This window comes from Pleurodeles waltl, chromosome 1_2 (assembly GCF_031143425.1).
Source record: "Pleurodeles waltl isolate 20211129_DDA chromosome 1_2, aPleWal1.hap1.20221129, whole genome shotgun sequence".
Lineage (NCBI taxonomy): Eukaryota > Metazoa > Chordata > Amphibia > Caudata > Salamandridae > Pleurodeles > Pleurodeles waltl.
The window spans coordinates 1,010,085,742-1,010,108,818 of record NC_090437.1 but is presented as its reverse complement, the minus strand read 5'-3'; the positions used below and the strand labels follow the sequence as shown (position 1 = coordinate 1,010,108,818).

The window sequence follows — 23,077 nt, the reverse complement described above, 5'->3', positions numbered from 1 at the left end:
ACCTTTCCTAGCTCGTCAGAGTGATAACTGCTGACCCCACCTCATTCTGTGATGAGGCATCACTAATAGACAATCAGCCCTGGGCACTTCATCAAGAGGGGGAGGCTCCAATAAGACTTACCGGGCTGATGAGGTCACGCCCTCAGGGCTGTGAAATCTTCAGTTTGCAAAGCTTGCCTCAGGCTGAAAGTCACCTGCACATCTACAGTGCCTGGCTGCCTGACCCGAACATGATGAGTGTCAGGATGAACTTCTCTAAGCCTGACAGACACTCACCTTGCTTGAAAATTGGAGTGTGGAACCTACCGCCTTTAATGACAGGCTGTGCCTGGCGTTTGCATTGGCAAAGTACATAAGTTTCCAGACAAGAAAATAGGGTCAAGGAAAGAGGTTCAAGAAGATAGGAAGCAAAAGCAAGTAAGTTAGTTATGGAAGAGAAGGGGAAGGAGAGGAAAAAGGATAGAAAGAGACAAAGAATTACCTCATCTATATTGTACCCTTTTTAGGTCGAGCGCGCAAGCGCTTTGACCGGTTGTAAGTTTTGTGGACTTTTACCCACACCCACCTCCCGCCCAGCACTTTCATTCGTTCATGGGCTTGCCTTTCAAAAATCACTTGATGTCACTGGTAAATGCTTTACGTTTGTCCCGCCTTGAGGCTGTTTTTGTCAAACCTTGCAGACTGCCTCTGTACACATGGATTATTGAACGATTGCTGATATATGTCAGCGTGGGCAAACTATTTCTTTTGTCTCTCCCCTTCGTGCTGCATGGCACCCATGGTGCTCATAGTGCAAACAAGCACAAAAGCATGAACTCGAATGGCAGCATTGGAGCACCGGTCACATTGTTCACAGAGTAATTTCTTGTGGCTGTCCCCTTAAAACACTTGAAACTGGTGAATGCTTTAGTAAAAACAGAAATCCTCAAAGAAAAAGCGCCTCTCCCGACACGTGCTCTGTCTACATCATTTTTGTGTCCCCACACTAGGTTAGTGGGGACCCCAAAATAATAACCCCTCCCACCATTCAGTGTCTTTTTAAGTTCTCTCGTGGCTGAAACTTTTGTGGGCATATGCTTCAGTCAAAAGTTATAAAGAAAAGGAGAAAGGGTTAGAAAAGAAGGGCAACAGCCTTGAGGTAAATGAATTGCAAAAAGATAAATGATGTGTAAAGCTGCACAGGATACAACACATCCAATTGGAAAGTGTGGTGTGAGAGCTTTAAGCAAGGGGTGGGATAAATACAGAATAAGAAAGAAAACCTCAAATCAACGCAGAACACTGACAGACAAGAAAGCCCGTCAATGAAAGAGCTTTGAGTACATTGGAAAAGCATGTGATACAATGCTGCCTGAAACAGACAGCAAAAGCTTCCCATAGCCAAACTACAAAAAAAGGAAAAGAATGAGAACTTGTGTTATTGCCTACTGAGCGCAGGCAAAGCAAGGCTGTTCATGAAACTGATTTTCTCCCGTATGTGAATATTTATGTTGCAGGCATCCTGGAACTGTGCAAGAACCAGCAGGTGTCTTTGTTCAGAAAGAAAGGCCTTCTTAATGAGGATAAGCCCATCTTCTTTGTATGATTAAGTCCTTCACTGACTACTCCTGTTGCTTATGTTTGTGACTATGCAAGAAGAACAGTGTCCTGGATGGAAGATTTTCTCTTCATAAATTGTTCGGGCTTCTTCTACTTGGCAATGAAGGATTTTGAGGCTGAGATCATGTCACACCATCTTCATCTCTAATCTTGTTACCCTCAGACTCATTTTCCAGCAGAGTTTGAATCAGATTTGCAATGCCAGCGCCAACTATAATCCAATCTTCACAAGGGATTTAACAGTTATAGGGCCAAAAATCATATAATAACCTTCAAGTTTTGGCACATGACAATGCATGGGTCAAGGTTCTGGGTTAACCACAACAACATGTTTATATTTAGGGATGGGTAGGATTCCTTCTCCATCAGCATTTCTGCTCGTGTTCTGGAGACTATTACTGTTGTCAATTGTATTTTGTAGCCTTTTCTCCTCAAGCTTCAATTGCCTTAGTGATGATCAAGACCCCATCTGGTTTTGGTCTTGTCCTCTCCTCAGATCAGCCACAATAATATCTCTTTTTGGACAGAGTTCATGAGAGAAGGTTGATTTGATGTACTCATCATTACATATTTAAATTTCGGATTGAATAGAAGCATTACTGTTATGTACTTAAGCTTTGATTCTCCCCTGATCCTCAGTCAAAACTGTCAACTGCATAAATTTGGGTTTCATAATATGGCTTGTTTTGATTCTTCGCATCCAACTATTCTCAAAATTTGAGTGACTTACCAGTCACTGTTTCTCTTGGGCACCTCTCTAATAGCCAGTGAGTGGGACACATGCTCCACATAGTTTTAAAGGCTGCTTTTTGCTTTCCTTGTAGACCCTTAAATCTCTGCTGCATGTATTTCAAGGGCAGCGTTGTGGTTATTAAAACTGAGTGGTTTCAACTGTTGGTTCATGTGGATGAGGAATGTTACCTCTGAGCATCACAGTGGGCAACAAAACTAATTTGCATCAGATTGGTGAACATATGACTCAAATCCTCTTTCTTACATGGATGTCTCCTCTTAGCCAGCAGTAATAATTTTGCTTCAGATAATGTGCAAGCAAGCTTGATATATGCTTCAAAACGGATGGGGGGTGGAAGGAGACCTTGGGGAAAGGACATCTCTATTTGTTGAGTCTTTTGAATTGCTGAGTTGGGGTAGTTTACATGGCTGCAGTGTACTTTTCTGGTTCTCAGAAATACTGTTTCATTATGTTGATGGCTGGTCCCAAAAGGCCTACAGATATGGACTTCCACATTGTATCTACATAATTTTGGCAGTTTGCCATCGTTGCTGGGGATGTATGGTTAGTCTGGAGAGAAAGCTCCTGCAACACATTCAGTTGACTATTTTGTTATTCAAATGCAGAAATCCTTGTGGTCTACTGCTAAGCCCTTTGTGTTGTTGTGCCTGCATTGTCTACTGTGGGCTAGACCATGCCTTCCACTTCATTCACTAAATTCTCATTGAATTACAAGACACTATCCTTTTCCTTTGTGAGCATCAGATATGGATACTTATAACTACAGATTTCAAACCTTTTCAATACACCTAGACACAAAACTGGATCTAGAAACTCAGCAGGTGTAAACTAATCAACCATATTGGCATCTGCACCCAGACGTAGTTCAAGGTGTATTTGACTGGCTGCACCCAGAGATGTATTCACCCCTCTGCCACCAGAGGTAGTTCAAGGTGTATTTGCCCCGGTTGGTAGGTCTTGGTAGTTCTTTTCACTATTGCAGAGAAAGCTCAGTATTGAGCCTTTTGCACTGCAGAGTTTCCACTTTCCATAGGACTCCAATCTCTTTTATGCAGTTCTGCCTCAGCCGCTGCTTCTTAAAGTTCTGAAGAAGATCAAGCAGGACCGGACTCAACAAATCTTAAACACCCTGTATTGGGTTCAAGAGGGTCTGGTGCTCCAAGCATAGGTGTGCCTGTCCCCTGCTCCGTCTACCTCTTCAGGAGAATCTGCATTCCCAACAACAATCAGACAAAGCTCTGTAACCAAGCCTTCACAACCTACAACTCTATGCATGAAGGTTCAGCAAAATCACCTGAGTGGATCAATCTATCTGAGGAAGTAGCAGATGTCATCTTGGCTGCTTGTCATCTGTCCACAAAATCTATATATATATATATTCCAGATGTTGGGCAAAGTTTACCACCTGGTGCGGGGATCATGGGGTTTCCCTGCTGCAGGATAAAATCCGATATCATCATCATCATCAACACATCGCTTTATTCGGTTAATTTAAACCATCAAAGCATAAATCACACAATACAAGAATACAATTTAAAATCATAAATATCTGGCATTCCAAAAATACATAAAAGAATAAAACATAAATACTAAAATCAAAGAGATATTCCTCTTCACACAGTGCATAACTACCTAGCCCTTATTCCTCAGGATAGCCAAAATATCATTCAACGAGCTAATACCCTAATCATAGACCTCATAATGATCAAGAAGAACTTTTTAACTGGCAGATTCGTGTATGCCATGCAGCCGCAAGGAACTTGCTAACTGCACAGAACAGGGTGCAGGATGTGTCCCTCATCATAATCCTTAAAGCATCTATACAGCATCTGATCCCCATATTCTTACAAACTGGACGTAGCCACCTCTGACGAGCAATCCTATATGCTGGGCATATGAACATGAAATGCACAATGGTTTCCGGAGAAATACTACAACTCGGGCATAGATCAGTACTCAGAGCAGAATCCCGCCAATTGCCAAAAGATTTAAGGGGTAGGCATCCATATCTGAGCTGAATATACAAACTCTTGCTTAATGGATCAGGAATAAGATCCATAAACAGTTCAAAACGCGGATGCCACTTAGTGTCAAGAAATTGAGAAGTCAATCTGCCATGAGACAAATGAAGTAAGATATCCAATATCATTCAGTTTCTCCTGTCTTTGGTCTGCCAAAATCTGGCCCTGGTCACTTCACTAGCCTGGCCTCATTTAGATTACTTGTGCACATTGTGCCAGTGAACTGTAGGTATTGTCCGTGCAACCACCATATGCCACCTTTTTCCTGACAAGCTGATGTTTGAACTGGGGTATTATCTCTGACAAAAGTGGTGTCACCCTTCTAAATGGGGCAACCCATCAGACTTCACACTTTCGTCTTTCCACTACATACATCTCAGCAAGAGTAGAGGCTTCATCGTTTGGATCCCAAGAGAGTCCTTAGTTTTATACTAATTGGACTATGGAGTAGAGAGTGGATGACGTTGTGAGGTTCTCTGGTGTTAAGATGAGAAGAGCAATCCAGAAACAAACCTTGTCGAGGTGGATCATTATTTGCATAAAGATGTGCTTTGCCTTGACCAAAAAGAAGCTTCCTGAGGGCCTTCAGACTCATTCTATCAGAGCTAAGGCTGCAACTACACTGTTGGCATTGGACATCTCCTAGGCAGCTACATGGTCGTCAGTCCACATCTTTATCAGGCATTACTGCCTTGACTCCCAGGTATGCAGAGAGCTATTTTGCCCCCTTGATCCTCCAGGATTTCCTAGTGTGAAGTCCACTCTGACGATCGTCCACCTTTTCTGAGGTAATGCTTCAAGATCTATCAAAAGGTGGTGAATCTGTGGTTAGAATTATCAATCAGAAGAACAAGTTACTTACCTTCAGTAGCAATCTTTCTGGTGGATGCTCTATCTAACTGCAGATTACTTAACATGTTCCTTCCTCTCCATTCTGTGAAGAGGGCTATGAGCTATAAGAAGGTTATACGTTACGTTCTGCACACTGTCACAACTTTGATGGGTCAAAGATGTTCCATGATTAGGGACACGGATGGCTTTGTTGCGAACAAGAGTGTGCAGGTGTGGTGCCTATATATGTCTCTGCACCATCATTTCAGGAGGCTGGGTGAGGTGCCATGGAGTACAATGGCACCACATACCAGTGCACAGGAGCATTTTCTGGAAAAGTTTCAGAATCCAGTCTGAGGCCTAAGGGAATTCGAGGTGAGTAATCTGTGGTCAGATAAATATCCAGCCGGTTACCATAAGATTACCATTTTCATTGTGAGGTCACTGGTTTCCGTCCATGATTACCAGGTTTCATTTGTGTGGTGCGTTTTATGTTCGTTATATTTTGTGATTACTGTAACTATATTGAATATTATGAAATCATTTTAATAGCCTTGTGTAAAACGCAGCCTTGGCTGGATATTATTTCTTAACAATAACTTCAATGACTTCCCGGGACCATGTCCATAGAGTTAGACCTCGACTGCTCATTCACATCTACCCAGAGAGTCAAGGTTGCCTAAAGAGTTCTACTTTACACTACAGATCTGAATTTTAAACCACAGACCGACAGACACTGGAGGTGCCTAGTCGCTGCTGCACCAGAGTGCCCTAGAAACAGGTCTTCACACTTTCACTAGCTCTGGGTCACTGGTCGGAGGCAGACACATGAGAGAAGTAACTTAAGCAGAGAGAGGTGGATGAGGGCTGCAATGTGAGCACATCTGTGATTTGTTTCTAGCAATTTATTTAAAAGGTTACCATACTTGACAGTAATACAATTTTAAAACCAAGAATGGTAGCAAACTAAAAAGGGGAAGATCAAATCCCTCACATGCACAGTTGCCCCCAAAGCCAAATCCTTTGCAGTTTCTTTGGTTTATCGGCTGCAGACGGAATTTTCTGGTTTTGAATGATCAGTGCTTTTTGGAAATATTAATATGGGTTTTTCTAAAGCAGGGTAAAGCAATGGAGAAGGGTTGGTCTGTTCTCTCCACATGCCTTTATTTATCCATTTTGTGAATCACTTTTCTAGGCTTATCGACATCCACTCAAGGAGCTTATTATTGTGTGTGTGGTGTTCTATACCTGAATTTGCACGCCTGCAACACTTTTGAGACTGTACAGTAATAAAGAACTGTGAATACAGTATCATGGACTTAAATCATGGTTTCAAACAAGTAACATCATTGTTCTACCACCCTTATATTCTCCCCTTGTTAAAGCAAGCGTTTAACTTATTTAAATACACAAATGTAAGCTCTGCCGATCTTGGTAATTTCCTTAGGTAGCGTTAAATTGCAGTGCTCTCTTCTCCCAAACCCCAATGAAGCTCTTTCAGATTTAGTAAAACCGACCGTGACTCACACACTTCTTACCAAAGTAGATCGCCGAAAGATGTTTACAGCTCCAGCACCGCATAAGTAAGTGCATGACAAAAGCCAACAGATTAAAAACACTCTTCCCCATATTACCCTGGCCTACTTAACTGCCCGGGAAAGAGTAATGATTAGTCTAGGTCTTTACATATTTGCTTCATCCATACTCAGCAATGTAATGTTTAAACCCACCTTAGATGTTAGGGGAATCAGTTCTTGGAATACACATTTATGTATCAGAGTGGGGGAGTTATTTGATGAGGCAGGCACTGGATCCTTTGAAACGTTAAGACAAACTATGACCTTCCAAAAAAGGAATGATGGAGGTAAGTATTATCAGGTCATACACTGGGTCAGGCAGCTACGTTTTAAACAACATTCATTCAGACACCTTACGAAATTGGAGGTGAATATATACATAAAAGATAATGATAAACAACTAATTTTACATCTTTATGAAATGCTTCCAAGTACACCCAAGAAGGCAAGATCTCATCAACAGAATCAATGGGAGACTGAGTTAAATAGGAATCTTACAGAAGAGGATTGGGACGATTTTCCCCACCCAGGCGTGCAATACAGCTAGGGCTGTATCAGTGAAGGAGACCACAGAAAAATGAATGCTAAAAATAGGACACGTGCAGGTTTTTGGAGCAGCTGAGGGGGAACTCTAGATCACCCTCTGTCTGAAGCCACCTTCATATTGGACAGAAGTAATACAAAATTACAAATTTAATGTTTGATTGTATCATCCCTAATTTTTTGGCATACATTCTCTTAGGTCTCCCGAATAGAAAGGCCTTCCTCCTGTATTTCATTAGAGGGAGGTGGATCTCACTGGTAATATGTGTAGAAAGGCAGCCTATCATTTCACTTTAGGGAAAGACCAGGTCTCTTAAATCAGAGATTAGATTTACTGGATTTTGGAACTGTGGGGTACTGAAAAAAATATATGACACTGGACAGAAAAGTTAATGCTTTCGAAAATTCTTGGATTCTTTTTTAGGTCTAGTTTGACAAAATATCTGTTGTCAGACCTTATGTGATCATCAGAAAAAGAGGTTTAAGAAAGTCGCTCCTCCCACATGCCAATTCCCTTGAGTACAGCATTTCATGGGGCAGATGTTTTGTGCTTCTATTGTAGTTTTTGCCATATGGGAAAGCTTATGCTCACTACAACAGGCCTGTGTTTGTTATAATGGCATGTTTATTCTCAAGGCTGCAGACCTGATCTGGTTATTATGAAAAGGTACAAAGGCAGCAGGTCCAATTTATTTATTATGAAAAGCATATGTTACAGCCTATAGGCATTTAAGAAATTGATTTATTATACCATGTAAAAGCAACAGCCAAGTATTTTGTTACATGAATCCCACAGATTACTGTAGTAGACAAGAGTTTTGTTGTTGGTTTTCTCAAACTGCCCTTACTAGCAGCGCTAAATGCCAGAACCATTGCACTCCTTTGAGTGACACTATGGACTATCCCAGGCCACCTAAAACGTATTTTTTTATGCATATTGCATTGTTAAGCCTTTTTGCTGAGGTGCTTACCTCACAAACAACACCACCATGTGGTGGACTGTAACACATGCCATTGTTGAGAACAAAGTGCTGGTGCCGAGCAATGGCAAGAACTGTCTCAAATTAAGCTGTCCCATCTGACAAACCCCGAAAGTAGGTGATTATCTTATGATGAATAATAATATGCCATTTTAGGATGACCAGAATTTTAAGGCCAAAAAACGGAACATTTCACAAAATATAGAAGAAGGACTACAATTTTACTTCAAACGAGCTCACAGAATGACAGCGCTCAATTACAGAACAGGCACTAAGAACATAAATAAAATGCAATTTTTAAAGCCAGTATATTGCCTCTTAATTAAATTACTTCCTGTTAACACCTGATAACTATCTCTTCTTGGGAAAAGAAAAAAAATAACCTACCACAGTTTTCAGGCGACCCTCTAAAAAAAAAACCAGGGCATGAGCTAAATTTCACGAAATCTGCCGGGATAGCTGGTGAAAAACCGGGACTGTCCTGGCAAATCTGGGATGCCTGGTTACTCTATTAGGACAGCTTAACAGTTTTAGTTATCTGCCAGGCTTTTGTAATTAAAACAATTCATAAAAAATACATATACATAGGTAAGCTGTTTGAGTGTCAGACATATCTTACTTCCACTCATGATAGCATACCACACAGGGCAATGGGTCAGCCCTTTTCAGCTATTGGCTATATTGCCCTGTGAGTGATGGCTTTTTGCCTTATCACATGTGCATATCCACCCTAAAAATAAAGTGTGCTCTAATTCCAGGGCTAGTCTGCCAGTCCTTTGGTATGGCATTTTACTTTTTTATATGTACCCTTTAATTTCATTCCTCCTTTTTTATTGTGTTTTTGGGAGGTCCCTAGAGCTCTCCAGAGAGTGCTCCTGGGCAGCTCACTAGTTGCTAATTTCATGTCCACGGCACAGCATCCTGCATGATCACGGCTTCTAAGCGGCCAGCCATCTTGGAAGGTTTTTTTCTGTAGTGAAACAATGTTCTGGCATGCAAGATAACAGCCACTTTTATAAGCATTATGTCATCCATCGGAGATCAGTACAACCATGATAGGCTACACACAATTCTATTACAAGATGGTCTCCCACTACCATGTTTAATGAGCGACAGTCTTGGAATGATGTGTACAGAATCATGGTTTTACCGCTACAAGATGGCTAGCCCATTGCTTTTAAAACTGGCAGTCATGTTGGAATGTCTAAACAATGAAATATATTTGAAATCACTGCAAGAGGCCCACAGGCTGATACCTATAATTTTATTATTCACTGCAAGCTAATACCTTTAGGTGGTGCTAAGCAACCTTTAGGTGGTGGCATTTCTTTTTATTTATTTTTTATTTTTACTTTTACTCTTTTAATTTATCCTGAATATGCTTGTTGAGCTGTGTCTGTTTTATTGTGGGTTAATACAAGAAAGAACAATGGGTGGATAAATAGATGCATAAGTGCAAGGATGAGTTGAATATTTAGTATAAGATTACTTAGTCAGTGCTGACACTCCCCAGCGAATGAAGATGCACTTTGTTACAAGTTAGGCCAATGGGCATTGCCAAAGCTTGTTTGAAATATCTGTCCTTGCAAGGAACTGTTTTGCCCCTAAATATCTTAAGGTTCTGACAACACTACTAACTGAACGCTCTCAGCTCCTCCAGCGAGGAATCACAGCCTCTTTCGAGGCCTACAGGAGTCTCCTCATTTCTCTCCGAAAGACTAAGGGCCTGATTTAGATTTTGGAGGAGGAGGTACTACGTGACTGCAGTGATGGATATCCTGTCCGCCGAAATCTAAATCCCAATATATCCAATGGATTCAGATTTCAGCAGGTGGGATATCCGTCACTGTTGTAACGGAGTAACCCATCCACAAATATCTAAATCAGGCCCTAAGTGTACGAACTACAAGATTATACCGCCCAGCCAAGTACCATGCATCTCTGGTCAGGCTAAAGCTTTTTAGGTCTGGGCTCTAGACGCACATGCGCGTCTCGAACTAAGACTGATGTAATCTACATCCCAGGCTTCAGTCCGCCCACAGCCTCCTCATTTGCTGCCACCATCCTCGCTCCATTTTGCGTTATCCCCATTCATGAGGGGCATGCATACGTCATGCCTCTTTCTGTGCTTAGGACTCCCCAAGCGCACCGCCCAACTACTTGTTCACCAGAAGCAGTGGCCATTTTATGTCAATTTCAGGACTTTTTTCCTTTTTAAAATGGGTGACCGGTTTATCACACGTTAGGAGCACTGGTGTCTGGAAAACAGTCACAGGGGCCATTTCCCTTGCTTCTACAAGGGCCAATGGCAGCTTTTGTCTCTGGGGTGCTCACGCTGTGTACAATGGACAGAGCATCGCTAAAATAAACTTGGGAGGAGCCTCTTCAAACGGCGTGTACAACAGACCACTCTATTACTAAAATTAACTCTAGAGGAGCCTCTTCACACAGAACAGCTTTCTCAAAAAAAAGTAATGCATGTAATTTCAAACATAATTTTTTTATTTTGTCTCTGGGGTGCTCAAGCCGTGCACAATGGACTGCTCCAGTACTAAAATGAACTCAGGAGGAGCCTCTTTAAAGGCACGGCACGACCGACCACTACATTGCTACAATGAACTCGGTAGGAGACTCTTCAAACTAAAATCAAACAGCTTTCGCAATATAAAATGATACATATAAGTACAAACATTGTTCAAACCTTCTCTTGCTTTTATGTTGAGTTGCCACCCAATATAAGGTAGAATGAATTATGTTCATTGGCACCTTTTCCTCACAACTTAAGTGGTACGATCTGTCCAAGCTGTGCCATGGTGTGGGAAAGTTACATCGGCTCGCTACACCTCTTACATTACTCCTCATAAGCAGCACACAGAGCCACCGACACAGTAGTAGAAGGTCACACCGGACAGTGAGTAACTGTAAGCCAGAGGTGTCAGAAAATTTCAAGCCACATGAATGTTATGTGCAGCTTACACACCCGCTGCATGTTAACTTTCATTAAGTGTGTTACTGATACCAGAACATATGCTTGTGGTTTCTGTCATTTGTGACACCTGATACTACAGCAGTTCAGTCAAAAACCATGCTCGTATGCTGAAGCTAAGTACTGAAGAAACACACACACATTCACACTACCATAGCGGTGATGTGGGTGAGTGCCTACTTCCTGGCGCTGTGTGTAAAGTGAGGAGCGGCAGCAGCTCAATGCATCAGAACATGTGTGGCAGTTATGGAGATGATGCTCTTTGTGGCTGAACAATAATATTGGCTCCTTCTGGGCACTGCGGCGATCCACTGAGGTGATGCTGTCTGTGGCTGTAAAAAGATGTTGGCTGCTTCTGTTATTTATTCGGTGTTGGCAGCCTTCCTATCCACACACCTACTGCTGAGAAAGTGTGTGGTTGGGTTTGTGATGGATTCCTTGCAGTTGGCGGCTTCCTCCTCCCTCCCATGGCCACTTTATACCTGCTTCTTCTTAACTAGAAACACTATAAAGGTTTCATTTTCAACAACAGTCCCAAGTTAATAACAAGCATTTTCAATGCAACGGGTTTCGCATTTGCTCGAGTTAGAGCTATTAGCGTTGTAAAGAAAAAAAAATGCAGCGCGATCGCACTGCGTGGAAAATAAGCAGATAAAGTAGTCCGGACACCAGGCTGAAAACAGAGCCTTGTATGTTTTTAGTAGTTTACCTGTGCTGTGTAGGTGGGCTAAACACCGGAAAAGCCATGACGTATGCATGCCTTTCACAAATGAAAGCAAGCGGAATTTAAAAGGCAAGCCCAGGAACCAATGAAAGTGACTGACGTGGCATGGGCGTGGTTGGAAGCCCAAAGAGAGATTACAGAATTGGACACAGCGCTTCACGCTCGCCCATAAAAAAAATAACACTCAGTTGCCTGCTTCAAAATTATTTTAATTATTATACCGTATTTGCTAACCTTTATGCACAGCCTATATGCTAATTAGTGGTTCCCCGCTGTCTACAATCAGAGAAGATTGTTAAAAATTTGTTTACAACGCCACAAGTACCCGACATGTTCAAGCAATGTGGAGCACTGGGCAGGGCCGTACAAAATGAGCTGATTAACTTATATAAAGTGTTGGTCGTGTCACTTAGCAACAAAATGTGGTACAGTTTTCCCCGCTGCAGTAAGAATGGATGGGACAGCGGTGACCCCGCTACTGGGTACGGCACCTGCCACTCACAGAAATTAAGTATAAACCGAGTTTCATTGCAAAGGGCAGACACCGGAAGCTGAGCGGTCTATTACAAAACATTAAAAGTGCAACTAGTGTGGGATTGTCATCTGGCCGGCACCAGGCCATCACACAAAGCAAAAATTAAATCCTGCCTCCCAATTAAAATGATAGAGCCTGGTCACTTCAGTCTCTTGTTTTCCCCGTGGCTGTCTCATCGCATTAGCCTATGATCTGCAGTGCAGATGAAGACTGAGACTACCTGAATGAGCAAGTAAGACTAACTCAAAAATCCGAATTTCCCTTTTTAGTTAATCCCTGCTCGCAGAGTGAATAGCGGGGCTGAGGACATGCAGCACGGGGTAGAAGTATACAAAAACATTCAAATATGCTTTACTGCTGTGAGTAAAAAGAAAAAAAAATCCAAATCTTGGCTGCAGAGGATTCCACTTACTTAATCACGAGGCAAACACCATATATTACAGTCGAGGCGGTACACTGTGCAGCACTGTCCGTAAACTAAACTATGTCATAATGTGAAAACAACAATGAAACTGAACCAATAACCTGTTTTTATACAGTGCTTCATCCTGCATATGTATCGTTTTTAAGCGCTACATATAAGAGGGGTCATTTAATGGACATCTGGTATGTCACTTCTTAAACTGCTAGTATACCCCTGAATGAAAAAACTGGATTGACACGGTTTATGCCGGCGCAACAAATGTTTACAGTTTTCTGTACAATACTATTAGAAGAAAGAAGCTTGTTGCAGACACGGCATAAGCACTTTAAGAGGTTGCAACTGTGATCATCCATACACCATCTGAGTGTGAAAAATAAGTAATTTGTTAGCTAGTTGTATGGACATATCTGCTTTGCTCAGCCTCTGATTGTGTCACGTATTGTCACACATACGGAACTGAAATGTCACAAACTATAGTGAGAACACAGAAGTGTCACACATAAGCTCAATTAAAACTTGGCAGCTATGATTATATGGTATGTGCTAGTGCAGGTGTATTAATAAAAATTATTAATGAGCGTTCATGTTTTCTGAATAAGGGGTTTGTGTTGAAGATATAATAATGTAAAAATAATGCATACATTTGAAAATGTGATTACGAAATGTGATTACGATGAGTGGGCGCCAATGTTCACAAAGTGTACTTACTAGCAGTTTAATATTGTGAAATGTTAAATATATGTTTGACTAATGTAGTAATATGTCATATTAAAGGTTATGCGTTATGTTCTAGCTTTATTAATTGTAGGCCTTAACTTAGTGAAGGTCTTGGTCTAGTTGCAGGGCCTCATATCAAAGCTGTATTTCTTAATGTTTTAAAAATGGCTGTCCTAGAGAGTTAAATTGTGATTTTCCATTTGGAAACGTATTCATAACTGAAGGTTCTCATGAGAACAGACTGCTAGAAGATGCTGTTCTTGCTAATGTAACATTTTGTGTGTAATGCGTGTGAGACTGACTTTCTCAGGAGGAGAACAATGGAGATACTGACTGGAGTAGAAGCTGCAGCAATATTGTTACCTGACAAGCTGGATGATGAGGACATTGCAGGACGACCAATCAACGACATGTGAACGGTGTAATGAAAAAATTCATAGATTTGGGGTTTTAGTTTTATTGGACAAAGTGTGAACATGCAACTAACTGACCAATAGGGATTTGGGAAATAGTTTTACTAGTTTTGATTTAACGACACTGCACAGAGAGAAGACACCGTCATTGTCCATTTTCTTGCTGGCCAAAGGTCAACATTTTCTTGTGCGTCCTGGCAAGAGCCATGCTCAACTTTAATGCTAAAAGACTTTGCGTTTTCTGAACTTTGATGCTGAATCCTGATACCCTGCTGATCGACTGATGTCCTGAGGATGCAGACTGACTCTGCTGGCTGATCCACACTGAGCATAGGTATTATGAATTAGTGTTGATTAGCATGCATATTTGCTTTTTCTTTTTAGGTACCAACTGCACTGTTTCGATACAGCCATAGTTAGATGTTTTTCCAAATTTGTGTTACTAAATTGTTTTGCATAAAGCCCAACATGCTGATGCTAATCTGGTGTTAGTTAAGGATCCTCACTAATGGAGTTCTGCTAATAGGGAAAAGGCTTGATGAATTTCTGTGCTGAATTTGAATGTATGTAATCACTTTAACACAGCTGATTTTGTTATTATTTTGCACAATAACTTTAGAATGTGTCATAGTTCAAGCTTTGATTAGATTACACTTCTTCTGCCGCTTTGGACAGCCAGTATTGTTTCTGTATGTGTTTCATTTGATTTTGAGATTAATCTACGTGACCTTAGCCTTGTTAATATAGAGAAATAAATATTCTAACTTTTACTAAAGGTGTCGGTATTCATGACTGGAAGGTCATGGTGCGTGACAATTACTGACTATTGATTATTACTGTTACTGATTGCTGTTGATTATTGATGTTGTGCATTGGTTATTGATTTGCATGTACTGGAGCTATGGTAAGAACATCTTAATAGCGAGTCAAAAGGTTCATCAACCTATTTCGCGTCTCCTTGTAAGTTTACTTATTAAGGTCAGATGCGCTAACATATGTAAATGTCAACAGTCATAGGGGTGAAGGGCTGGGAGGGGCTTTGAGGGATGTTATGGCCATTCAATATTGGGGTTTTGTCTCTCCATTCGGACCCTGATAAGGCACGTACGAGGAATGCTTTCTCAGAGTGGAAAACTGCCTAGATGAAGTACATGAAAGCGCACAAACTTGGAGGTAAGCCCTCAAAACTGCCTCTAATGTTAAAGTTGGAAACGCAGAAAATACACTATTCTGCTTTCATTTCCGAATTCTCACATAAACTTTGCTCTTCTAAAATTTCACTAACACAAAATTTATGAGTCTGAATTCAAACTGATGAGGGCAAAGAGGTCAGTTTGCGCACTCTAGTTCAATTCTAGTGCACACAATTCTTCATAAATCGGCTCAAAATTCCCTATGGTACTACACATAGAAATATGTATATCTTCACTAGGCAGCTTGATGGTAGATGTGTGTCTAGTACATTTTTAGGTTGAGCGCGCAAGCACTCTGACCTGTTGTAAGTATTGTGGGCTTTTACCACACCCATCTCATGCCCATCACTTTCATTCGTTCCTGGGTTTGCCTTTCAAAATGATGTCACTGGTAAATGCTTTACATTTGTCCTGCCTTGAGACTGTTTTTGTCACGCCTTGCAGACTACCCCTGTTACATGGATTATTGCACAATTGCCAAAATACTTCAGCGTGGGCGAACTATTTCTTTCTTTTTTCTCTCCCCTTCGTGCTGCATGGTGCTCACAGCACAAACAGGCACAACAGTGTGAACTTGATCTGAGATATTGGAGCGCTGGTCACATTGTTCACAGTTACCCAATCAGAGTCATTTCTTGTGGCTATCCCCTTGAAACACTTGAAATTGGTAAATGCTTTGCGTAAAACAGAAATCCTCAAAGCAAAAGTGACTCTCCCTGCACAGTGAGAGAGCCAATACTACAATAGTCACTGCACTCTGGAAACTCGCTCCATAATGCTTTTCAGGGCATTACTTTTACAAAACATTTTCGCTCACAAATCAGCCTGTGGTGGTCCTGGGATAGTGGAACCACCACCAAAACATTCAGCATGACACACTCTGTTTACTTCATCTCTGGGTCCCCATACTCTGTTAGTGGGGACTCTAAAACAGTAACACCTACCACCATTCATTATCTTTTTAAGCTCTCTTATGGCGGGAACTTTTGTTTCACAGCTGGGAGAAGTTATGTGTTATGGGCCTTGTTTGTAATATCATTGCGATAGGCCTGCTAGTCTTGAAAATGTGTAATGCACTATATCCTCTAGGGGCTACATACATAGTTACACTGCATTACTTTCGCCCGTTCATTTTTTCATGTGGTTATGCTCTCTAAAGGCTAACTGCATGGTTACACGACCATGTTTCTTCCAAATGCTATTTTTATTGTGCTGTCCTCTAGGGGCTGTTCTGAGCATTGCAGTCAACGTACTATCATATTCACAGAAGAAAAACTTAACCTATAATGCTTTACAGGGCATTATTTTAACAAAACTCGGCCTGTGGTGGTCCTAGGCAATGGGACCACCTTCAAAACGCTCTGTCGTCATCATCTCTGGGTCCCCAGACTAGATTAGTGGGGACTCCGAAATAATAACTCCTACCACCATTCAGTGTCTTAAGTTTTCTCATGGCAGTAAGTTTTGTTTTACAGCTGGGAGACGTTTTGTTTTAAAGGCTTTGTTTGTAATATCACTCCAGTAGGCCTGCTAGGCCTATAAACGCCCTCTAGGGTATAAGTATATGGTTACACTAAATTACTTTCTCCTGTTTTTTTTCATGTGGTTATGCCCTTTAGGGGCTAACAATATGATTACGTGACCGTGTTTCTTACAAATTATATTTTTGTTATGGTGCCCTCTAGGGGCTGTTTTGAGCATTACAATCTAATGCCAAAAGTTTATTTCTGATAAAGGTTTATATGATAATGGTTTATGTTTTAATAATCTCTCCTTATTACAATTATTACCATGATTCAGGCCAACTTAACATCCTTATCACACTATGACTGTTTGAACACTTGATATGTTTGTTTAGGTGACACATCTAGTTTATTTCTCCTCTGTGGTTGTCTTGTGTCTTTTCTGAGGGCATCATGCAACTGTAATGGTTGGGTGGCGAAAGTAGTATTCTATTGGAATTGGCATGGCAGGTTTAAATTAGGATGCTAAATGGCAACAGTATAATTTAAGTAGATAGAGAAAGAAGGTAAATGGAAGTGCTTTAGTTATATGCAAGGCCACTGAAATTATATGACCGGAAAAGACGAAATTATGAGGCAGAGAGACCAGTTTATGTGGCAAGAAAAGTCCAGTTACGAATTTAAGATGCTAATAGCTCTAACTCAGGCAAATGCGAGACATATTGCACTGCAAATGCTTGTTGTTTAAATGTGTTACCTAAAAAACAAAATGTTTATGTCCTTTGCAGTGTTTATGTTTGTGTGCGCAGAATTCCTAGTGGAAATTCACATTACTTGCGCAACAAATACAGAAATAAATGCAAAGCCATCTTTACAAGGGCTAGAAGGTGTATAAAATGACAATGGCAAATTCTAGCAGTTCCGTTCCAATATAAACAAAGATGGCGTCATTTGGTTAGTCGCAGTGGTGGCCATTGCTCATTTCACAAGAAGTTAAACATAAACAACCGTTTTGGAGAGCACGTCAGTCTGCTACCTCATTAGAAAATAATTACACTTACTGAAGCCACGCATCACGAGGCTCTCAATGCCCCCGGGCGCCCGATAATTAGCACGTGCGCACGGCCTAGTACATGTTATTGCTCACTTTATGTCGTGCTGCTGGACTTTCTTCACCGATACATCGTTCTGGGTTTTGGGAGAAACATGTTTACACTACTGCTAGTTTCACACTCTGCACAATAACTACTAGTAAACTGGTAATTAAAATGTTACGGTAGACACGGAGCACACCGACTATTAACCACCAGTATGAATAAGCCTCCCAACTAGTAACAGGCGTTCACATAATCTTAATTTAAACACTAAGAATGTATTCTTGTCACCGCGTTCTATAAAAAGGAATTAGAGATATTATGGGAGTAAGCATTAGAGCTTGCAGCCTGACAAAATAACTTTCGAAGGTGTTGTTATTAAGACCACATGACTCTCTTCCTTTATGCACTGGAAGAGAAATAACTCCGTGTATACTGGTTTAATTTTGGACTCTATTTGATGTATGTTTAGAAGGAGCTTCGGACAGCAGTGTTGTGGTGAATAGTATGGCAGTCGAGCCTGCAAACAGCAATGCTCTAGAGATGGGACAAGCACACGAAAAGCTGTCGAATAAGGAGCAAGAGTCTGAGAGAGTCAGTGAAGCCATCGAATCACGGGCTAGACACATGCCAAAGACCACTCTACAACTTGCATTGGTTAGCAAAAATGACTTTAACAACAATCAGCTATAACTGTAAAAGGCTAACACCCCGCCTCAGACCCAAGTGATGCACGATTGTGGGTCTAAAGACAAATGAGTCATCCATCTTTCGCAAAATATTTTCTGCAATTTATTTATTAAATGGTGTTTAATCAGTGCAATCTTCATTCACTGAAACATTTGCTATAACCCAGTGAGGGACTAATTCACAAACATTTTTCCATGAGCAGGCCTGACTTACTCCTCAATTTCTAGGAGTAAATCGCACATAATCAACTTGACCACTCATGATATTTTTCATTTGCAAGACCATAAAAAGCTTCTTCTCACGTGAAGGCTGAATGTGGCATTATCACTGTGAGTAAAACTCTGCCCTATATATGTGCATTATCAAAAGAACACAGGTTTTCTGTATGTTTTTTCAAAATGCAAAGTCGTGGGCGCTTAAAGTGGATGTTGGAAAGGAAGGGAAGCAAGGACTAAGAGTGCAGAGATAGCCATAAGGGTATATTCTTATAACTGTTCTACTCTCCCTGCCTTTCCAACTGGTTGAGAAAAAATAGTAATCAAATCACAGTTCAAACACATGGAAGGAAATAAGACAGTGTATGTCAGAGCAGGCTTAAGAATACAAGTTGCCCAAAATGCCCTAGCTCATAGTCACATTCTTTCTTGAAGATGCATCTAGAAAGTTATAGGTGCAAAAAACATGCTAACAAGCCACAACCTAGTTTTGTCCGCAGTAAGCAGATGTTTCTGGAAGGCTACTGACATGCCTTCACTCTTGTCGAATGAGCATGAATTTTCTGAGGAGTCTGAATATGATTTTACACGTAGGTTTGTGTCCCGTGAAGATTCCAGAGTCCATGCATTCAGTAGTGTATGCCATATACTCTCAATCCATTTTGCGAGTTAACGGTCAGACTGCAAAGTGACACCTTGAGAAGACTGCTGTAAAGTTCACATAGGAAGAGGTTTTAACACCTATTGAGAGAGATAAATATTTTTAGCCTGTCACTCAATTGACTGCCCTCTTTCTGGCCAGATGCTGCAGCAGGATTTTCATTCAGATGCATATGGAACCACCATGCAAAAGTTAGGGGACAGTTTGAAAAATGTTCTACTACATGATTCGTGGAGGCTAGGCTCTATGGTGGTGGAAACGCTAAACCTACATAGGAGTCCATCATCAATCTCCTCACAATCATCTTGAACACTGAGGTAGTGTTTCAATGCTTCTTATTTTTACCACTCAATATTTAAGGAAAAATGGTAATTGCGAGAGCACGCATTCCCAGTTAGGAAAACTGTTCTCCTCTGGAAATGTCTCTTTTGCATGCCCACTACAATTTTTTTGACTGATGCTGCTGTTTTATTGACTCTCTGAACTAGGACTTAGGCCCCTGTGCATGTGATTTGACCAGCTAAAACATGCCAAAAATGGCTCTACTCCTAATTGGCATACTCAACTGACCTGTAAGTCCCTATTCAGCCCTTGAGAAATCAGAAACATTTTACCAGACCTGCATGTCTAGTGACTTAAATAATCTACTCAACCTAACTGTAAAGTGCTTGACCCATAAGCTTGTCTCAAACTGTACAATCATAGGTAAACATTTTATTTAACCGAGTCACATTTTTCTTCACTAGCACACACAAGTGCACCTTCAAATACGTGAGTTCAGCATGTCTGCTTTACAAAAACTAAACCTTTGCTCCAGCTACACTAAAAATGTAGCCCGCATTTAGGCAACACATGACTCTTGACGTGCCTCTTAGTTCACTGCTAGCATTGTCATCGGGGCAAGGTTAGGAATGTTTTTTAGTTCATAACTAAATACTCTCACTTTTAATACATATATTACTAAAGCATATTGTGGTAGTGCACTATTGCTTACAGACAGACATCTTCTATTGAAATCAACACAAACGTTCCCAGTCACAAGCAGTTTTACTGATGCAACTATATGATGTACAAACAATAACACGTGGAAATTGGGTTTCAGCAAATATTTAATCGCTGCACATCACCAAATAAAGTATTCTGATTTGTTTTCACCCTATTAAAATCTTTGTTTACATCTCACTCCCAGAATTTCAAAAAGGGGTTTTCGAACTTATGAAATGTATTTTGAAGTAACTGTCACAGTTCATTTACAAGCTATTTAAATGTGTGCCCAGTGAGATTGTCAGACAGTTCACTTTACAAAATCCACTAACTACATTCAGAGAAAACACCAATCTCAAGTTTAACTTAAACAGCAAATTGTAAGAGTTCACAGCAAAAGAGACTAGATAAAAATAAGATTTAATGAAATATTTTTTGGTCATTCGCCTTATGGCTGAACACCTGTTTCAAGTTAGGAGACAGTAGACAACAGGACTTCTGCAGTTGACTGGCAGCTCTGGAGTTAGTTTTCTGTCTCGTAAATCTGAGGACATTCTGTTATTTTTAACCATACGTAGACGTTTTCAGGCCATTCTACACAACAAAATGTGTTGGGATCCACTCCAGGCACACCACCCTAGACTTCACTGTATCCTTAGATTTCAGATTCCCCTATATCCCTAGTTTTCAGAAACTCCAAAAATTACAGGGTTTTTGTGTTTTGTGGGTGCTGATCACCCCTCATGCCAAACACTGCAAACATCCAATGGAAACAATTCTTTTAGGCATATAATGGCTCGATTTAGGGCATTCTCTCACAAACCGCCCTCCAAAAAGGCACACAGACTGTCTGGGCCCCAGTGATAGAAGGCTGAGAGCAGCCCACTTCTAGGATGGTCTGCACCCACACTCTATAACGTTTTATATAGAAAATCCTGCAGTATTATGGGATTTCCTATTAGACACCATTTTGGAACGAGAGAAGGTAAAAAAAAAAAAATCCAACCCCAGGGGTGGATGGAAGAGGGGGACGTAACAGTTAGGGCCATATGGATGGGGAGCATGGGGGCAGTGTTAGAACAGACACTCACCCTGACCATTTACATAGAAATATCTGGTGTCCAGAGGGATTTCTGCAGAAAGATGTCAAGTAGGCAGATAGACTGTGTTGCCCCTGAAAATGAAGGGGGTGTAGCATAATAGGAGAAGACCACAATCTCCCCACCCTATTTAAGTTTTAAACAAAGACTTTTGGTGTCTGTGAGTAAACTGGTGTTAAACCTCAATTTGTCCACAGGGAAGATGTGAGGGCAGAAAAACTGAGCTCTAGGGTCAAGGCAGTGCATCTCCTCCACCTCTTTACATTTATATTAATAAATTCCAGTTAACGGTGGGTAAATTCCCCAATCTACTCACCCAGAGGCACAGAACAACAGTCTGGGCTCCAGGGATGGGCACAAGGTGGGGCAGTTAGATGTCAGGATGGACCTGCCACTCACCCATTTATATTTTATGGACTCCCAATCTGCCCCATGGGGAAGGGCTGAAAAAAAGAAAACACCCACTGGGCAGAATAACAGTTAACCCTGGGTGCAAAGTGGTGCAGTCCAATGCTGGGATTACGTAAGCCCACCCTCCCCTCCATGATTTTATAAACTTCCTGGTGTCTAGTGGGCTCTGGATGTTAGAAATTGAGTTACTGGTCAAGGGGGGAGGGGTAAAACCCTACTCAAGCAGCAACCACAATTCTTGTCAAGGTGAAAAAACAAGCAACCCGAAATTAACCTGTGCTTAACCCCCTGGTATCTCAGCACAAAGGCAGTCAAGAAAAATCCCAGATCAATTTAGAAAAATACATTATTTAACACCAAAAAGACAAAAATTTAATCAGTAGAACAAGAGACATGCAATTTGAAAGATTTAGGTAAAAATAGTGCTTAAAAGCATAAAGCGCCAATTGGGGTCATCTGGTCACACCGGACCGGGATAGTCACAAGTTCAGGGTGACCGCGATAAGTGCGGGCTGAATACAGGGACCAAGTAAGTACCACTTAAATTCTGGTTGAGGAGTATTGTATCACACATCAGGGGTCCTGAGGAGCAATGGTTGGTCCAAATGGCACAGCAGCAGTTCAAATGAGCTGTGAGGACTGCAATGTTCTTGGCCGGCAGTCTGCGTTTCGGGATGCCGGAACTGCTGTGGCCTGTTTTTCGGTACTCGTTTGGCATTTTGTGCCACGGTGCTGCCCATGAGGCACATTTCATGCTCCGGATTGCATCGCAGCCCCTGGCAGCCTCCCTGACTTCCCTTCCCACTTACCTTACTTGGTTCCTTTTCCTTTTTTCTTCTTTTTCTTCTGTCTTCACGTCTTCTTTCTTATTGGTCGTCCATATTGTCTTCTTCTGTGGTGGTTGTCTTCCCAGCATGCCTTGTTCCTTTTCCTTTTCTACTTCGCTTTCTTTATCATTCATTTCTATGTGGCTTTTCCCAATCCAAGATGGCATTGTATGTTCTTCCTGTTTTGTAACTTCCTGTTTCATGGTATATAAGCACTGCAGTTCCCTCCTTCTTTGCATTGCAAACACTTCTGTCCTGGTGGTGATCCTCACTCCTGTTTCCAGTTTCTTCTCACTCCTGCATTTTTCCCTGCGGATTTGATTTCTATTTTGTCT

General features: G+C 41.2%; 1 protein-coding gene across 5 annotated transcripts in view; it reads right to left on the bottom strand.

Moving 5' to 3' along the window:
• Positions 1–23,077, bottom strand: part of ATP8A1 (ATPase phospholipid transporting 8A1) — a 944,803-nt gene that overhangs the window by 883,555 nt on the left and 38,171 nt on the right. The gene's annotated exons all lie outside the window — the stretch shown is intronic.